Consider the following 15,977-nt stretch of genomic DNA (forward strand, 5'->3'; position numbering starts at 1 on the left):
ACACACTCACATAGTATTTTGGTTTTTTGAAGTGATTTTTTTTTTTTTTGTTTTTTTTTTGTGGGATTCTCCAGAGCTCTACATAGGTCAACATAGCATCACATTTCTCTTTTCAAATGTATCCCCTTATTCACCTTTTTGGCAAGAAGTGCCTGTTCTAGGGTGCCATACAGTGTAACTCTGGGTTTTTCTTTTCTTGAGCCACTCCCTGTGTACTTCCCTCCCATGTGTTCCCCTTCCCCCTCCACAACCCTTGCTCTTCTCTCCATAACCTACCTACTGTATGGGGCTGTCTGTCTCTCCTATGGTTTCTAGATGCTTCTCTGTCGACTGTTCTGCTCTCCTCACTAAATCTAGTAGGAGGAAGTTTAAAAAAGGACACCCTTTTTGTAGTTCCCTCGCCAGAACTATGAAATCTACATATGCTATCTATGCTCTCTATCTCATCTTCTCCCATAATTGGTGGCACCCGGTGGGAGGCCCTCTTGCCCTAAGTGTCCTCTCCCGCTTTCGCCCAACACTTTTTCCCCTTCCCCCCTCCACTGGACTTGCGCGATCTCAAGGTGTCTCCATCGCTCTTTTGCACACATGGGTCTTTTGCACAGCAGGCCTCATCTACACGGTGTGAAGTTCAGGGCAAGGGAGAAATGCATCTATCTAAATAAACAATACAGAAACTGATAATGCAGAAATAATGGCATGCATCAAATATTGCATGAATAGGGGCACTTGGTGAAATGAGCTAATTTATTGCCATTCTAACCTCTACCCTTTGGAATCTATTTGATACCACAATGCTAGTACCTAGGTGCACAACCTAAAGGTTTGATCTGCCATCTGCCCTGCTTGGGTCCTCAGGATATAGGTAGACGTGTGTTGCTTTTTGGGAGAATATATTACTACTTAAGATTAGCACTATGATGTGGGTCCTTGAGTGAACGGGGCACGGGAGGGTCAGATGGATATCAGCATGAAAGGAACTGCAAATCTGAGCTGGTGGGCTCTGGCCTGGCGGGGTGGAGGCTGTGAGTACACGGGCAGTTTAGTGGAGGTGAATGGGCACTTAGGCTTATCACTTGTCAGTGTCTCATGGTCTCCGCAGAGCACATTCCTGCATGAGAACAGGGCTCATGCAGAGGTGGCAATGGGGAGGCGATGGTGTGGGCTGGCTGAGCGTGGTGCTGGGGATGGGAGAGCTGCATTTGTACAGAGATGGATTTTCGGGCCTAGTAGAATGATGTGGTTCGGGCTATTTGAAAATGCTTTCCTAATGCTGGGCAAGAAACTATAGTGTATGTATTTGTGACTGGGTGCGGTGTAACGGAATGTCGCGGGGGTTGGCTATGCATCCCCTCCTTGGTTATTACATATGTTATGTTTCGAGAGTGACGAAAGAGCGGGAGGGTGGGCAAGGATAGTCTACTTCCCAATACTAGCAAGATTGCTATCTCTGTCTTCCCTCTGTTCCCCCTGCATTGCCTTGTCGCGCCTTGTAGCACTTGTGCATATGCATGTTATAAATGGAATATCATATCATGATCTGTTTCAGACAGACACAAATGGAATCTTTTTACACCAGACTTTCAGTGGCTTGTATTATCTGTTTTACTTACATTCAGTGTAACTGTTGTCCAAAAATTAATAAATCACTAGCACTGTTGATGTGTAAAAAAGTATTCATGATCGCGCAGCATCGGTGGATTCCAGCAAAACTTTTTTATTATTTGGGCATATTTCTAATGCCACGTTGGTCAGCTGGTCTCAACGCTCCCATGGAGTGAAGGTCAATTTGTGTGATGTTGCTTGTGGGTAGTTCACACTTACGTGTCTACCAGGCATACACGCTCTAAACAAGGTTCAATTGTAATGCGACCATGGGCGAATGGAAGGAATCGCTATGGTTTGAAGGACAGAAGATGTCGAATACCGGCAGAAATTATAACATTTACTATTTTGAAACTGGACATTGTAAGATTTACTTTCAATCTATGCAAACCTTTGTTTTGGGCAGACACTGCGTTATTACGCCAAGAGAATGCAGCAACCAAATATAATGTAAGTATAACTATTCAACATTTATTTTGCGATTCAAAATGGTATTCATGATGTATGCATATGGAACAATTCAACGATGTGCGAATATGCCATTTGACGAAAAAACTGTATACAACAATTTATTCCGTAGATTAAATTTATACCGCGACACCAGCAAACACAGCCTGTATGCAGGCTATTGATTTCTAAACCACTTCGTCCCATGGCATATCCTGGTATATACACACCCTGGTGTGCTATCAACATCATATTATTGGATGTGCCGGGTGCAGAACATTATCCAAGTCTGTTCCACTGCATTATTAAAAAAGGTAGCAGGCGCACCTCTCTCGAATGAACATGGCATGATAACCTGTTCTGTGGTTTTTTTCCCACTTTGAGAGTCTGCAGCCATTTCTTTTTGCTCACTGTACCTTGCTCACTGTACCTTTCACAGATGGGAAATATCTGTTTGCATATCAGTCTTTGCCCTGCCCACATGTGCAGTCCAGCACCGAAATACTATGGCAATTCCCTTCTGAACAAGAGTACCTACAGTAACCCCATACACATGTTTCAGCCTTGCTGGGCCTCACCAGTGAGGTGGAGTTGTGCCTCTCAGAGCACAGTGAGCATGGAGTCCACATCTGGGTTCCACCAGGGAACTTGGGGGCACCAACCCCTAGTTTGTTTCAATATTTTGTTATAATGCCATCTAACTGTTCCATTTTTCCGTCAGTTTCTGCATCCCATTGGGAGCTATACATACTCCAGTGCTTATCTCTCAAGCAGATCGTAGTCTTAAACACCCCCCAATCGTTTGTGTGTTTCCATTGTTTGTGGTTTATGTTCGGTATTAGGTTTCATCTGTTGTAGAATTGCAGGGTAAATTGATACATTTTGAATAAATAAAGGCTACTAAAATATATTTTTATTATGTTTCCTACATAGCTATATTTTGCCATTCTGCGAATGCCATAGTTTCCAGATTCCAACAGATGGATTTTTCAGCCAGAAGTGGGAGATATATACGCCTAAACGGATGGATTTCCATTACGGTGATGTGGGACGATCACCCGGGACAGATGGGCCCTTTCACCGTTCCAGCGACAAGGAGACACCGGTCATAGTTTACGGTGGACTAGCAAGAGCTGATGCCGAAGACTTGCAATTCAAGGTGCATCGAATGCACATCTTCTCCCGAAAGGAGCACTGCATGCGTCATGATAAAGTTTGATGCTCTAACCCAGGGACATTCAAAAATTGGTGCTTCATTGAAATTAGCGGATCATGGTTATCCTGTGTGTTTTGTGAAATAGAAGCACATTATAAATTGCACAGTATTGATGTTTCCTTTAAAATAGTGTTTTCTATTCCGATTTGGGACATGATGTGCTGTGAGAGGATGTCTGTGTTGATATTTCGGTTTCTGCGTCAACTGACGTTAAGACGTAGGTGATGACCGGGTGCGTTTGGCTATGCTGCCCACTAACGTCATGAAAATAGGTGGAGTATATTGCTAGGAATAGTGATGTCAGCTTCATGGGCAGGTGATATGATTTAGTGCCGCAGGGCCCTTGAACTAAAGGCGATGGATAAACAGATAAGATTAGCACAAGATGGCCGCGCCCGCCCGTTGATTTTGCATGTGTAAAAGTGCAGAAAAATAAGGTAAGGTGCATAGGAAATGTTTTTACGATCGATCAGTTTGCTTAAAACCACATGCCCAAACGCTCAGGACAATAATATTTTTGAGCGCACAATATGGCTAATTGCAGTGTTTTGTTTTTAGTGCTAGGGTTAGCATAGGGTAGGTTTGGACAGAGGACGAGTGCTTGTTTTTTATTTTTTTGAAGATGGAGAATCTCATTGTACACATAGGCTAGTTCAAGTTTTCATTTCTTCAATAAACGCCTATGAAATATGTCGTCTTGTCTGCCTTCTATGTCTTACTTAACACTCTTCCCACTTTACTACTGTGGTTGTCCTGCCTTGATGTTGGTCGCTGCTGTCACCTGGCAGGGTGTTGGGACTCCTTCATACCATTTAATCTGCTCTTCATGGCTGTCCTGCGTCACCCCCACCATAGTCTTCACTGTGAGACTGTTCTGTGTGGCTGGGCTTCCCTCCTTTACTTTTGAGCTGCTGGAACTTACTTTGCCAGGTTCTTCCCACATTCGGGAGTCTTCCTGGCAGCAGCTTTTGCTTCTAGCTTGAGGATGTATCTTCAGGGACGGTAACCTGTACTCTTTTTCCTTTGTTGGCCCTGGGGAGTCACACTCCGACCGTAAACCACACCTGGAAAAGAAGCCCTGTATTTAATGTTTAGCCCTCCTGGAACTGACTTCCTGTGAAAAAACATCAAAGTGTGTACCTCTGGTCCCTGGTGTGGTGGGTTATTTGCAATGTTTACCCTTGGAGGGGTGGGGGGCAGGGGACCCCACGGGCGAGACTTTTCGGAAGGTTATCTCCATCTCATTTTTCCATTGTATACCATTGGAGCTTTTCTGGCATTTAGTACAATCTACCTGCAACACCACTTTATTTGCTCTGAGAAGGGCATCTAATATACGAGACAAACTAGTCCATTCCAAATGTGTAGAACCACGCACTGCTCAATCATTATTGAGACTTTGGAATATTGAATCAGATCCGCTGAGAGGTCACTCTCCATGCGGGAACTGTGTTGCCTGTACATGCACTGTAAAAATTACAACTTGCATTCATACGTTTTACCTGGCGTTTAAAGGAATTCACAAATTGTAATTCCAAAAATGTTATGTATGCCATTTTGTGCCCCTGTAACAAGATCTATTTTGGCATGACTAGATCAATCCCCACAAGAATCAGCAAACACAGATCCAAACTCGGAAACCTTACTATAAAAGCTCCTTTGGTTAAACATTTTACAGATCACTCTCGCACTGAAAATTACATCGTGTGGTTAGTATCTACTCGGATCCAAACATTTTCTCTTTGTAAAAAGACTTTTTAAATTGGAGCAATGGTGGCTACACCACTTATTGACACATATTGCAGGTTTGAAAGAGGAGGTACATTGACCTTCTCTAATACGCTGACCTGAATAGGTGTGTCTCCTCAATGTGGCGAACTTGGCGCCGGACTTGAAATCACATTTCATCTAAACAGCCGGGCTCTCCGCAGATGGCCGCTGTTTAACACATATAGTTTACTAGCTTGGTTTACCCAAGATGGCCACTGTCATCGCCCATATCTTTAACGCATGCACAGTCTAGTCATCAGACCTACTTGGCTTCTTTATACCTCCAAGACCGGCCAGACACTTTTATGTGAGTTTAGCTGTTTGTTTACCAGCATGACAGGGTTGTGTCAGTCACTTAAGTCCACAATGCATACAGGACCATGCGCATAGAAGTAAGATAAGCGCACCCCGGGTTGGATGCCTCTGGCATCCCGCCTTTTGTTCTATTACTTAAACTTTGAAATGTTGATCACCGCAGATTCTATCCTTATCAATGATTTTTTTCACAGATTGCTAGAATAGTCTACATTTGGTGTTTTATCGATGACAAGAGCCATAATCATCACCAGAGTTTTGTCTCCTTCAAAACTCTCATGGGCAAGATTCATCTGGTCTTCTCGTACAACAGTGCTTCACGGGTGCCTTTACCCTACTTTCCTAAACTACATATCCATGTTTCACAGATGCCCTGAAATGCTGCAGTGTTAGGGCCATTAAAGGGTTATCGCCGATGAGCAGGAGCTCGGGATTCATTTATGCATATTACAGGATAATTGGTCACCTGACACCACAAACTGCCCAATTTAAACATGTTGATCCTATTGCTGCGGACAGCACTTCAGACCAGTATACAATTCACCCACTACATTCCAGACACTCCATGGAAGATTCATTAGAAATATATCAAATGCGTCAAGCCAAACGGTCTCGAATGAGCATATGGGAGAAAAGTGTAGAAGCATGTTGTTTTCCACTACTCTTTCCAACAGGAAAAGGAGAAATGTATGATGAGACACCCACACAAATCGGTGCATCAGAATATTGTTTTTTACAAGTGTTTTCTGAAGACTCAAGATACAAGCAAAATGTAGAACATATTTTCCACCTCTTGTTAGAAAGCGAACTAGCAACTCTGTTAGTGTTGCACACACACAAGTATACTGTATCCAATGCCATGCTGATGTATGTTGTATGTTAAGGGACCTATGCCCACCAACACGGTTTGTAAGTTGTTCAGAATTTGCAAGGGATGACTTGCATGACTCCGGAGGTGCAACACACATCCACATGCTTTTGTGGATAAAAGATGCTCCCAAATTTGGCCATGACTATGAAGACACTTTTTTTCCATTTTATTGAATGATACATTCCCTGTGACATCACTTCAGAAAGATAAATAGTGACCTACGGACACAAATCATACGCTTCCAAAGACATAAGTGTGGCAAATACTACCGATATCGATAAAGAAACAAAGGCTAATATTACACCAAATGTCGCTTTGGCTTCCCTAGACCAGTTTGCATCAAAGGCCAAGTAAATAGTTTCATGTCTTCTGTTAGGCACAGTGTAAAATGCAAATTTCCCCAAAACACATAAAACATTAAACAAGATGAGGCATCAACGATTGTAATCCTATCATTGCCCTCTTGTGGAATGCAAATCTAGACATTCAATACTTTGCAGACAATTCAACTGCTGTTGCAACCTATGTCACAGCCTATCTCACTAAGCTAAAAGACCTTTGGGATAACATTTAATCTGACAAAAGTCCTACGAAGCTGCTTATCGTATATGTACAGCCTTATATGGGAAATCTGAAAACATTCTATGGCTAAACCTTGGTCCAGCTTCATCACGAAAAAGAATACTTAAATCCTACCAAGAAATTGAAACAATAGTTGCAAATGATCCCAACAGCCAAGATATTTAAAAAGCAATTTGACACATACTATCCAAACAGAAGTAGTTCTTTGGAAAACATGTGCCTATACGACATAGCCCAAAACTATTCCTAAAAAAATAATAGTATGCCAGATGAGACAACTGACAAATATTCTGTTTTAAATTGTGAAGGAAGCCCAGTAAGGCTTACCAAACCCAGCCTAATTAACCATGTGAAGTTATCCTTCAAATCTTTTCCACATAGAGAACCTTATTACGTGACCATACTGCAACTATTCAAACCTTGGCGGAAAGAGGAAGAATTGTTAGATGACCATGGCACATTTGAAGCTGTATTCAAGGCAAATGAAAGAAGTCACTGAAGAAATTGAACATGGATTAAAACATGCAAGTAAAACTTGCAGTTGTCAACATTACAAACCTCTGCTCTTGTATGTAAGTGGTAAAGCTGGTGCTTGTTAAAACCTTCTAGAAATTTCCGGATTGTTTTAATTAAGAAGTAGTAACAAAAAACAACCTTTCAGCTGCTGTAAGAGCCCCCACAGGACTAGTTGCTTACACCCACTACTTCTCCTCCCACTAGAACACCAAGACACATTGGAATATTATAAATTGTCTGCAGAAGCTGCAGCTAAAATACGCTGAATTCTACAACAAATGAAATTCCTCCTAGTAGATGGAAGTAAGCATGGTTTCCAATCTTATGCTGGCTTTAATTCACCTAGGAATGTAGGAAGTTCTAAAAACTAGTTATGAGGAACTGTTTGGAGAAAAACATGTTATTGTTTCGGAGACCTCCTACAGTTAAAACCAGTGAAAGGCCAACCCATATTCAAAACATTTAGGACAAAAAGAATGCCATAATAAACTCTGCAGCATTGGCAATATCAATCTGTGGCTGTCATTTTCGCTACAGAGAACTAACCCAAAACGTGCAACATTCTGCAGATCTAACATATGCTCACATTTCAAGAAGCATTGGAACTGCTCTGCTTACCGAAGACGCAAAATCCACCTTAAAAAGTAAACTTAATCCCTGAGCTGTATGGACAAAACCATCTGCCCCTGATGTGATGGAATACGTAACTCATACAAATCAAAAATGCATCTGCTTAATGCCAACCCTTGCATGCTGTAACCAATTCAATGAAACAATGTTGAAAAATAAAATGCAACTCATAGTGCATTTCACCTCTGTAGATAAACTAGAAGTGCATGGTATGACGCACCCAATGTGTCAACAAGCAACAACACTACTAATTAGCTGAGGGAAATGCATCTCCAACACAGCTGGATCAGAAAAACTGTACTTCCTGTCTAAACTGTAGAGTGGTACTGAAACGCAACCTTGACGTAGACCAAGGTTTAATCAATGGAGCAATTGGTACAGTTGTTGGCTTCCAAACGTATGCACACGAAAACATATGCAGTTTGTCAACATCCATCTTGACAAACTTGCAGAAACTAAGAATCCCCCGCACAAAAGCATGCTTCCTTCTTTTCAAAGACATTTAAGTATGCAGAGAACAATTCTATGTTTCTTGCATATGTTGTCACTATTCACAAGGTCTAACCCGCGACCATGCACTTTTTGACATTGGCAGCACAGTAGTCAAAGAAGGAAGGAGTTAAGTAGCAATGACACATCTTCGTACACTCAGTGGCCTAATCTTAGTTAAATTTGATGCAAAGAAAGTCTATGCTGACATTCCTTGCATCCTAGAATACCACAGGATGCATGCACTGTATACTCCACGTCTGAATATGTACCCTGTTCCTCACAAAAATTAACCTTTCAAAAAACAAGTAGAAACCGAACCCATAGTAGATCTGCCCACAATTTCAATAAATAAATAAAAAATAATTGCATGACCATTAAGTGAAAGACAACATTCTCTGGTCCTTTTAAATTCAGTAATACAACTGGAGTAAATTGCTATGCAAATGTAGCAATGAATCTTCTCTTCCAACTGCCACCAATTGTGGGCAATATTTACTTAAATGGCTCAGACCAGTTGTGTTTGCAAATCCTTGCCCTACGCAGAAATGGCACTAGAACCCAGATAATACCTGCAGTGTTTCCAGTATAAGAGAGGAATTGGACTACTGTGTAGGCATACTAAAATTCACCATTAACACAAAGGAAGGTCCACAAGATTTCCTAATGTACTAGAAACAAAGAACATCCCTATGAATGAAATCTTCCAAATTTCATGCACGTAGAAACATCTTTGCACTCTCTGCAACCATGTTCCACAAGAGCACATCCTTATGGACCAATTTGTGAATCCATTCGATTTCACAATTTTCTCCAATATGAAAATCGTGGCATAGTATGCTCTTTTTGCAATTCCGATAATCGATCAAGCATACAAATAGATTCACATGCCCAATACGTCATAGTAATGCCTTTAATGTACAATGCAGATAGTACCAAAACTAACTGTAAACTCACTAACTTTACACACAGCTAAGTATCTCTTGGCAAGAAAACCTTCACAACAGTTGGCATAATATACCACACTGGTGCCGCAACCTCTTTAGGCCACTATAATGCATATGTAAATAAAACCAAGTGGTTAGTTTGAATGCAACGTTATTTCATTCACGGGTTGCCCCACACTCCGGTGAAAATCCCTCCTACTAAGTGAGGATATAATATCTATTTCATCAAAAGAAGAGACCTATACATACTTAATAACACAACATGTTACCCTCTAAAATCTGAAACCTACCATACAGCCACTTAGCAAATGTGGGCTGTGTGTATTAATGACATATGACAATAAATTCACTAACATATCAGATTTTAATTCATTTGCTTAATCACACAAGTATCAAAAAATATTTATAAAAATACATTTACACCACATAAAAAGTATACAATGTTAAAAGTAGTTATTCCACCACACAGAATCAAGTTTTACAAATACTTGAAACACTACGCAGTAGCAACTCCATTCCTCTTGCTTCCTACTGCGTACACAAATGTTAGGGCAGATGAATTAAAATATGATATTTTAGTGAATTTATTGTCATATGTCATTAATACACACAGCCCACATTTGCTAAGTGGCTGTATGTTAGGTTTCAGATTTTAGAGGGTAACATGTTGTGTTATTAAGTAAGTATATGTCCCTTCTTTTGATGAAATATTTTGAATGCAACAACATTTCCGTTACTCACAAATATAGGTTACCAGCAAATCTGACAAATGCCTACGTATTATTCCTTAAACCCAAATGTACTCATTGAAGTACACCAAGAAATCACTGTGATGCTGGAAATGCATTGGAGGGACAGGGTCACCTTGTCCCGTAGTCCTTTTATCATGTGTGTTCTGTGTTGTTTTCTGCACAGGAGTACATGTGGGACTCCTGGGAGTGCAGCTCTTACTCTATTTTGTTTGGTGAACAGACCCTTGGGATACCCTTATGGCACCATGGGTGGGGGAACAACCCTGTACCTCTAGTGTATGTTTTTGGGCACCTGTGTGTGGCCCACAGAGCAGGGTATGGGCTGATGGCAGCTCCATGCTGAATTTGACAGGTGCTCTGAGTATCCTCCATTTTGGGATACCCAGGCCCTGTCATTGGAATCAGTTGATTCCTGATAGGAGACAAAATGGCCCCTGTGGCATCTTGCTTTCTATTGCCTGTTACCTTGTTTTCCCGAAGTCCCGGGAAGCCCTGACTCTGTCCCTTCCCCTGACTGGCTGTTGGGTGGAAGTTCCATATATGGTATTGTGCAGAAGTGCAGGCCAGACTGGCTGGAGCCCTCACAATGACTGTATGTTGTGGGTACGCCCGTGGGGTGGGACCTCGGGGAATGGAGTGTGTGACGAATACGCATTCCTTGTTATGGGTGTCTAGTTTCTGGTGCGTGATGCAATGGCTGAGACAGCCCTGCCCGAAACTGGTAGGAATGCAGTGTGGAGTGCTGAATGGCTGGGTTCTTGTCCGAAACCACATTCCGTGTCTGGATGGAGAAGGATGGCCTGAATGCACTTTTGGGGTAGGACCAAGCCTGATTTGCATATGGTCTTTCCCCTTCTGTAATGGCTTGGCAGGCTGAAAAACGATGGGCTGCGGGGTTGCCCAGAGCTGTGCCCATGGTTATGAATAATTCAAAACCTTCCAGCCATCACCTTTTTGTTTTGCTGAATGCACTGTGCGCCTGATTAGCTGCCTGCCTGAATGCCCTTCTGAATGATTGGTTGCCTGAGTGTGACCCAGAGAGTGAATGAGAGACCAAAATATCTGGGGGTTTCAGGTAATATTATCCCCACCAAAGAAATCGCTGTACATATGGTCGTCAGGAACGGCCATAGGCGATATTTTTGGTGGGGATAGTTTATGGGCTAAATGGGTGGGGGGATTGCGGAGGTGTCCCCCGCTCCCTTTTAAAATATATGGGGGTTGCGGGGGTGTCCCCTGCAGGTTCCATGGGGTAATATTGCCGCAAAAATATGGCAACATTTTTGTATGGCGATATTTTTGCGGGGATATTATCACATGGAACCTATCAGGGGACCTCTCACTGATGGAAATTGTTTAGAAGCGGAAGTCGAAACTTGATGCTTAACTTGAAGCCCAGCTAGAAGAAGCTCCTGCTGCTGCGTTCCTTCGAAACAATCCGAAAGCTGTCGTCTCCAAGCACTGATCCAAGAGAGGACCTGGCTAGGAGACCTCTTCCCGAGCTACGAGGGAACATCGTGCAGCAGCTAACCTTCACCAAGGCTCCCTGGAAGTCAGTCCTCGAAAGGCTGCCGACCGGAGACTGGGACCGCTGAGGAATCTGAAGTTAAGCTCCCGGACATTGAAGTCTATCACCATCGACTGGGGTTTGTCAGTAACGATGTGACCTTGTCGACCAGAGTCGTAACGCTCCATTGCCTAAGACATTTGAATCAAGGATTCCCTTGCTCATCCCAGTTGCCCGCTTTGTCCCACCAGAGAAAGTCAAGGTCGCTGACGAACCGAGGAGAATCCGCTGGTGGGTTTCCTGCCACCCGAAGTCTGCAAAGATGCCATCGAAGATCCAAAAGCCAGCCGTGGTAGAGTCCCGTCCGCCAACACCAAACGCTGACAACCCAACGCCCTTGCTGGGCCTATGTTCTTCATTGACTCTTTGCGGCAATGAACGATCATCATCGAGGTGCACTGCACGCCTCATCTTTGCAGGATGTTTACGACTGATCATCAACGATCACCTAAAGGACCGAAGCTGCTGCTGCAACGACAGTGTTCACCTTCTCTTCACGGAATCTCGAGGATCCGTGGCTCCTGCCTTACAGGGAGTTCACTCAAGAAGGATCCGTCGCCGACCCGTTGTCAAACTCTGCTTAACCATGTACATTGGGGTAGTAGAACATTTGTAGAAGGAAATAAAACTCTGCTAAACAATATATGGACTGGGCTTGTTAATATATCTTATTTACAGGTTGCCCTGGTGGGTGGGGATCCTCACACAGAGCTGTGTCTAGGTAAATGGGACACAATATTCTGCCAATTGTTTGACCACTTGTTTTACTCCCAAGTCTATGGTTTATACCTCTTGCTATTGATTTATATGCCATTTGAAACTGTCAGCAGTTGGTGCATTTAAATGGAGTCAAAGAGTAATTGTGGTACCACACAGAAATTGTACATTTATCATTATAGTGTACCCTGAGCACAAAGTTTGTTATTGTAAGTGTTTATAACTTTAACCTTATTTATATAAAGAACTGTGTTATCATTAACATAGTGTGTGTGGACATTCCTTTGTGGGGGATTGGGGACTACACTGTACTTAAAAAAACAGCCCGCATCACCTCCTGAGAGCTTAAACCTTGATTGCTCAACCTTCGCTACCTCATGGAGAATCTTGGCTGGGGTGCTCGGTGCTTCTACTCTACCATATAGAGGGCAGGAGTACAGATAACCCCCCTCCAGTCTTTACAATCACAATTACAGTAATAGGCAGTTTGAATACGCCAATGTTTATCTAACTACTTTAAACATAAAAAACACATGTGTTCTCTTAATTACAGTACACTTAAAACATTCCATCAGTTTTCATTACATAAATACATCTATAGTACCACAAAACTACTTTTAAAATCCAATGGTTAGAATACGCTAATGGTTATCTAACTACTTCACACATAAGCAAAAACTGTAAACAAATATTCCCTATATGCACTACCCTTACAATATCAATTACTTAATCACTTACTACCCCCACACCACTCCTTTACTACTTTCGACACATACAAAATGTCACTTGCATAAATGTGACGGGCAAACTTTCAAACCATGTAAATGTTACAAACTGGAAATGTACGCAATGGGTTTTTTCAATCCACCTTAGATTTTTTTTCCCAATCATTACTACATGTGTATACAACAGTGTACCACGCACAAATGTTGTACCAAACGTATTACATACGATGTATTAGTTATGAGGGTCAAACAAGCAAATCTAACTACACTAACTAATATTTTGCAAATTATGTTCCATAACCAATTATATTTTCTTTTCTTTACATAGAAGCACGGATGATGGGCTCCTTACCACCTCCAACCAAACGTCTGTGCCGTGTATCAAACTTATTACAAGTTGTAAGCTCAATAACCAGATTATTAATTTCACAATACTCATATCCATTACATAATTAATGTGGGCATATCACTATGGCCATAATTATCCTTCCTGGTCATATTACTGTGGTCATGGGCAGTGTCCAGACTCTTGGGGAGCATGCCCCCAAGAATCTGGACACTGGCCGTGGCAACAATACACTTCAACCATGACACAAACACTGTAGAAACTTCAATAGCCACTAAGGTATATGGGCATATTACTGTGGCCATGGACAGTGTCCATTATATAATTACTATGGGCATATTACAGTGGCCATAATTACTGTGGACATATTACTGTTGCCTTGGCCAGACGAATATACTTCAACCATGTCACAAAGAAAAAAACATTTGATTCTAATTCGATGATTTCTCCTCGATGAAATCACATATAACTGTCACTAACACTGCAGACACTTAATAGCCTCTAAAATATATATATATTTTTTATTACAAACGCACATAGGAATTACTCACTAGTTTTATTACATATCTATGAAATCAAAAAGTAATCACATAGCACATCACAGTTCCATGCCCAAAGAAGTCTGCAGACAGCTCTTTGTGTCCGCACCAAGTACGTCCATGAAGCCGTGTTTTTATTGGTCGCGTACAGTAAAGGACTGCGGCCTCAGCGACGCTCCCACAGCCATTTTTCATCAACAAAACACTTCCATTTTGACATTTTAACTCTCCCCTACACTCCCCATACACTCCGTCATACTCGAAAAACCTCAAAGGTATTTTACAGAGCAAATATCTACTGTGCTGTCCACGGATGGCAGTCATGGTTCATGGATACAATATGGCACCAATTTCAAATGTTTTGATACACCTCAATTGGACAATTGGTGCGTGCCATGCAGCTCCCCTAGTGGCTCAGAGGCATCCGCAGACTAACTTCCTGGTACAGTGTCCACGGATGCCTCAGCCAATCGCACGCGGATGGAGAGATCACGGACCAATTTTTTTGACCACCTTTGGGGCCCTTTTTCTATAAAAACTACTGGAAGGATTTACACCAAATTTTCAAATAAATGCTTTCAGGACCAGGCTGCAGCTCCCAGCGAATGTTTGATGCAAATCCGTCCAGGGGTTTGAGCTGTAACATGAGAAATGTTTGTTTCCATTCATGTCTATCCGGACTTCAAAAGTTTTGGGACCCCCTAAAACTTCCCTTGACGAAATCGCACAAAACTGTGCTAAATAGGTAGCTCTCTACTTTTTTTTTTTTGTTGCAAAGTTTCATGCAAATTCGTTAAATGGTCCCAAAGTTACAGCCGCCCAAAAACTGCACTTCCTATGGTTGGGTAACTTAATCATAACTACAGGGTCGCTACCGCAGAAATAAATAAATAAATATATATATATATTTTTTTTTTTTCTTTCAAGGAAAACACTTTAGTTGCAGGGACGTTAATGTGAGAGCTTAACAAAACCCCTGAAATTCAGCCAAAGCCACCTTAACTTCGTGCCCCCTGTTGCGCAGCTTATGACCACAATGATTACATCGCAGATCACATCACTGATGACATCACTAATTACAACAGCAACTGCCATTACAAAAACAATGACGATGAATCCTGTCACGTGTCCGCATCTGTTCTGTTGTCAGCGCGGCTCCTAGCCCAGGCTCCCTTGTCGTAGGTAAGCATACTGCCATTCCTATTCCTACCTCCAGGTGTACTCCTCGTACAGCACTAGCTACAAGGTCTACTACCACGTCCTTTACTACCACCTACACACCACCACATGCACACAGCAAAGCCTCTCGCCCTGAAGTTGCGGTGGAAGCTCGCGTGCATATACTGACTTGTGATGTATTTAGCCCTGGGCTATGCCTGTAGACCATATGCCTTTACTGCATTGTGATGTATCAAGCCCTAGCGCTATGCCTGTAGACCATATGCCTATACTGCTTTGTGATGTATCCAGCCCTAGTGCTGTGCCTGTAGACCATATGCCTATACTGCCTTGTGATGTGTCCAGCCTTAGCGCTAGGCCTGTTGCCCATATGCCTATACTGCCTTGTGATGTGTCCGGCCCTAGCGCTATGCCTGTTGCCCATATGCTTATACTGTCTTGTGATGTATCCAGCCCTAGCGCTATGCCTGTAGACCTTATGCCTATACTGCCTTGTGATGTGCCCAGCCCTAGCACTATGCCTGTTGCCCATACTGCATTGTGATGTATCCAGCGCTATGTCTGCAGTCCACAGGCCCCTTTTAGTATATGTTTTGCCACCAGTCAGTCAGGCCCTCCAGCTGCTACCCCTGAACCCACACACGCCGTGCCCCCCCACCTGCTGCCTCCCCCTCTACCATCTCGGATGTCCCACTCAAATGTGCCCTTGTCAATTCTCGTTCCGTACCAGCACATACCCTTGATGTTCATGACCTCATCATCAT

General features: G+C 42.5%; 1 protein-coding gene and 1 long non-coding RNA gene across 3 annotated transcripts in view; both read left to right on the top strand.

The window, feature by feature from the left end:
- Positions 1-15,977, top strand: part of BAG1 (BAG cochaperone 1) — a 570,958-nt gene that overhangs the window by 203,613 nt on the left and 351,368 nt on the right. The gene's annotated exons all lie outside the window — the stretch shown is intronic.
- On the top strand, positions 2,012-3,958 carry LOC138497219 (uncharacterized). The gene is made up of 2 exons (XR_011278542.1): positions 2,012-2,055; positions 2,986-3,958. It is a non-coding gene; the product is annotated as an uncharacterized lncRNA (long non-coding RNA).

The sequence above is a fragment of the Ambystoma mexicanum genome, chromosome 5q (assembly GCF_040938575.1).
Source record: "Ambystoma mexicanum isolate Mex_15411 chromosome 5q, UKY_AmexF1_1, whole genome shotgun sequence".
Taxonomy (NCBI): domain Eukaryota; kingdom Metazoa; phylum Chordata; class Amphibia; order Caudata; family Ambystomatidae; genus Ambystoma; species Ambystoma mexicanum.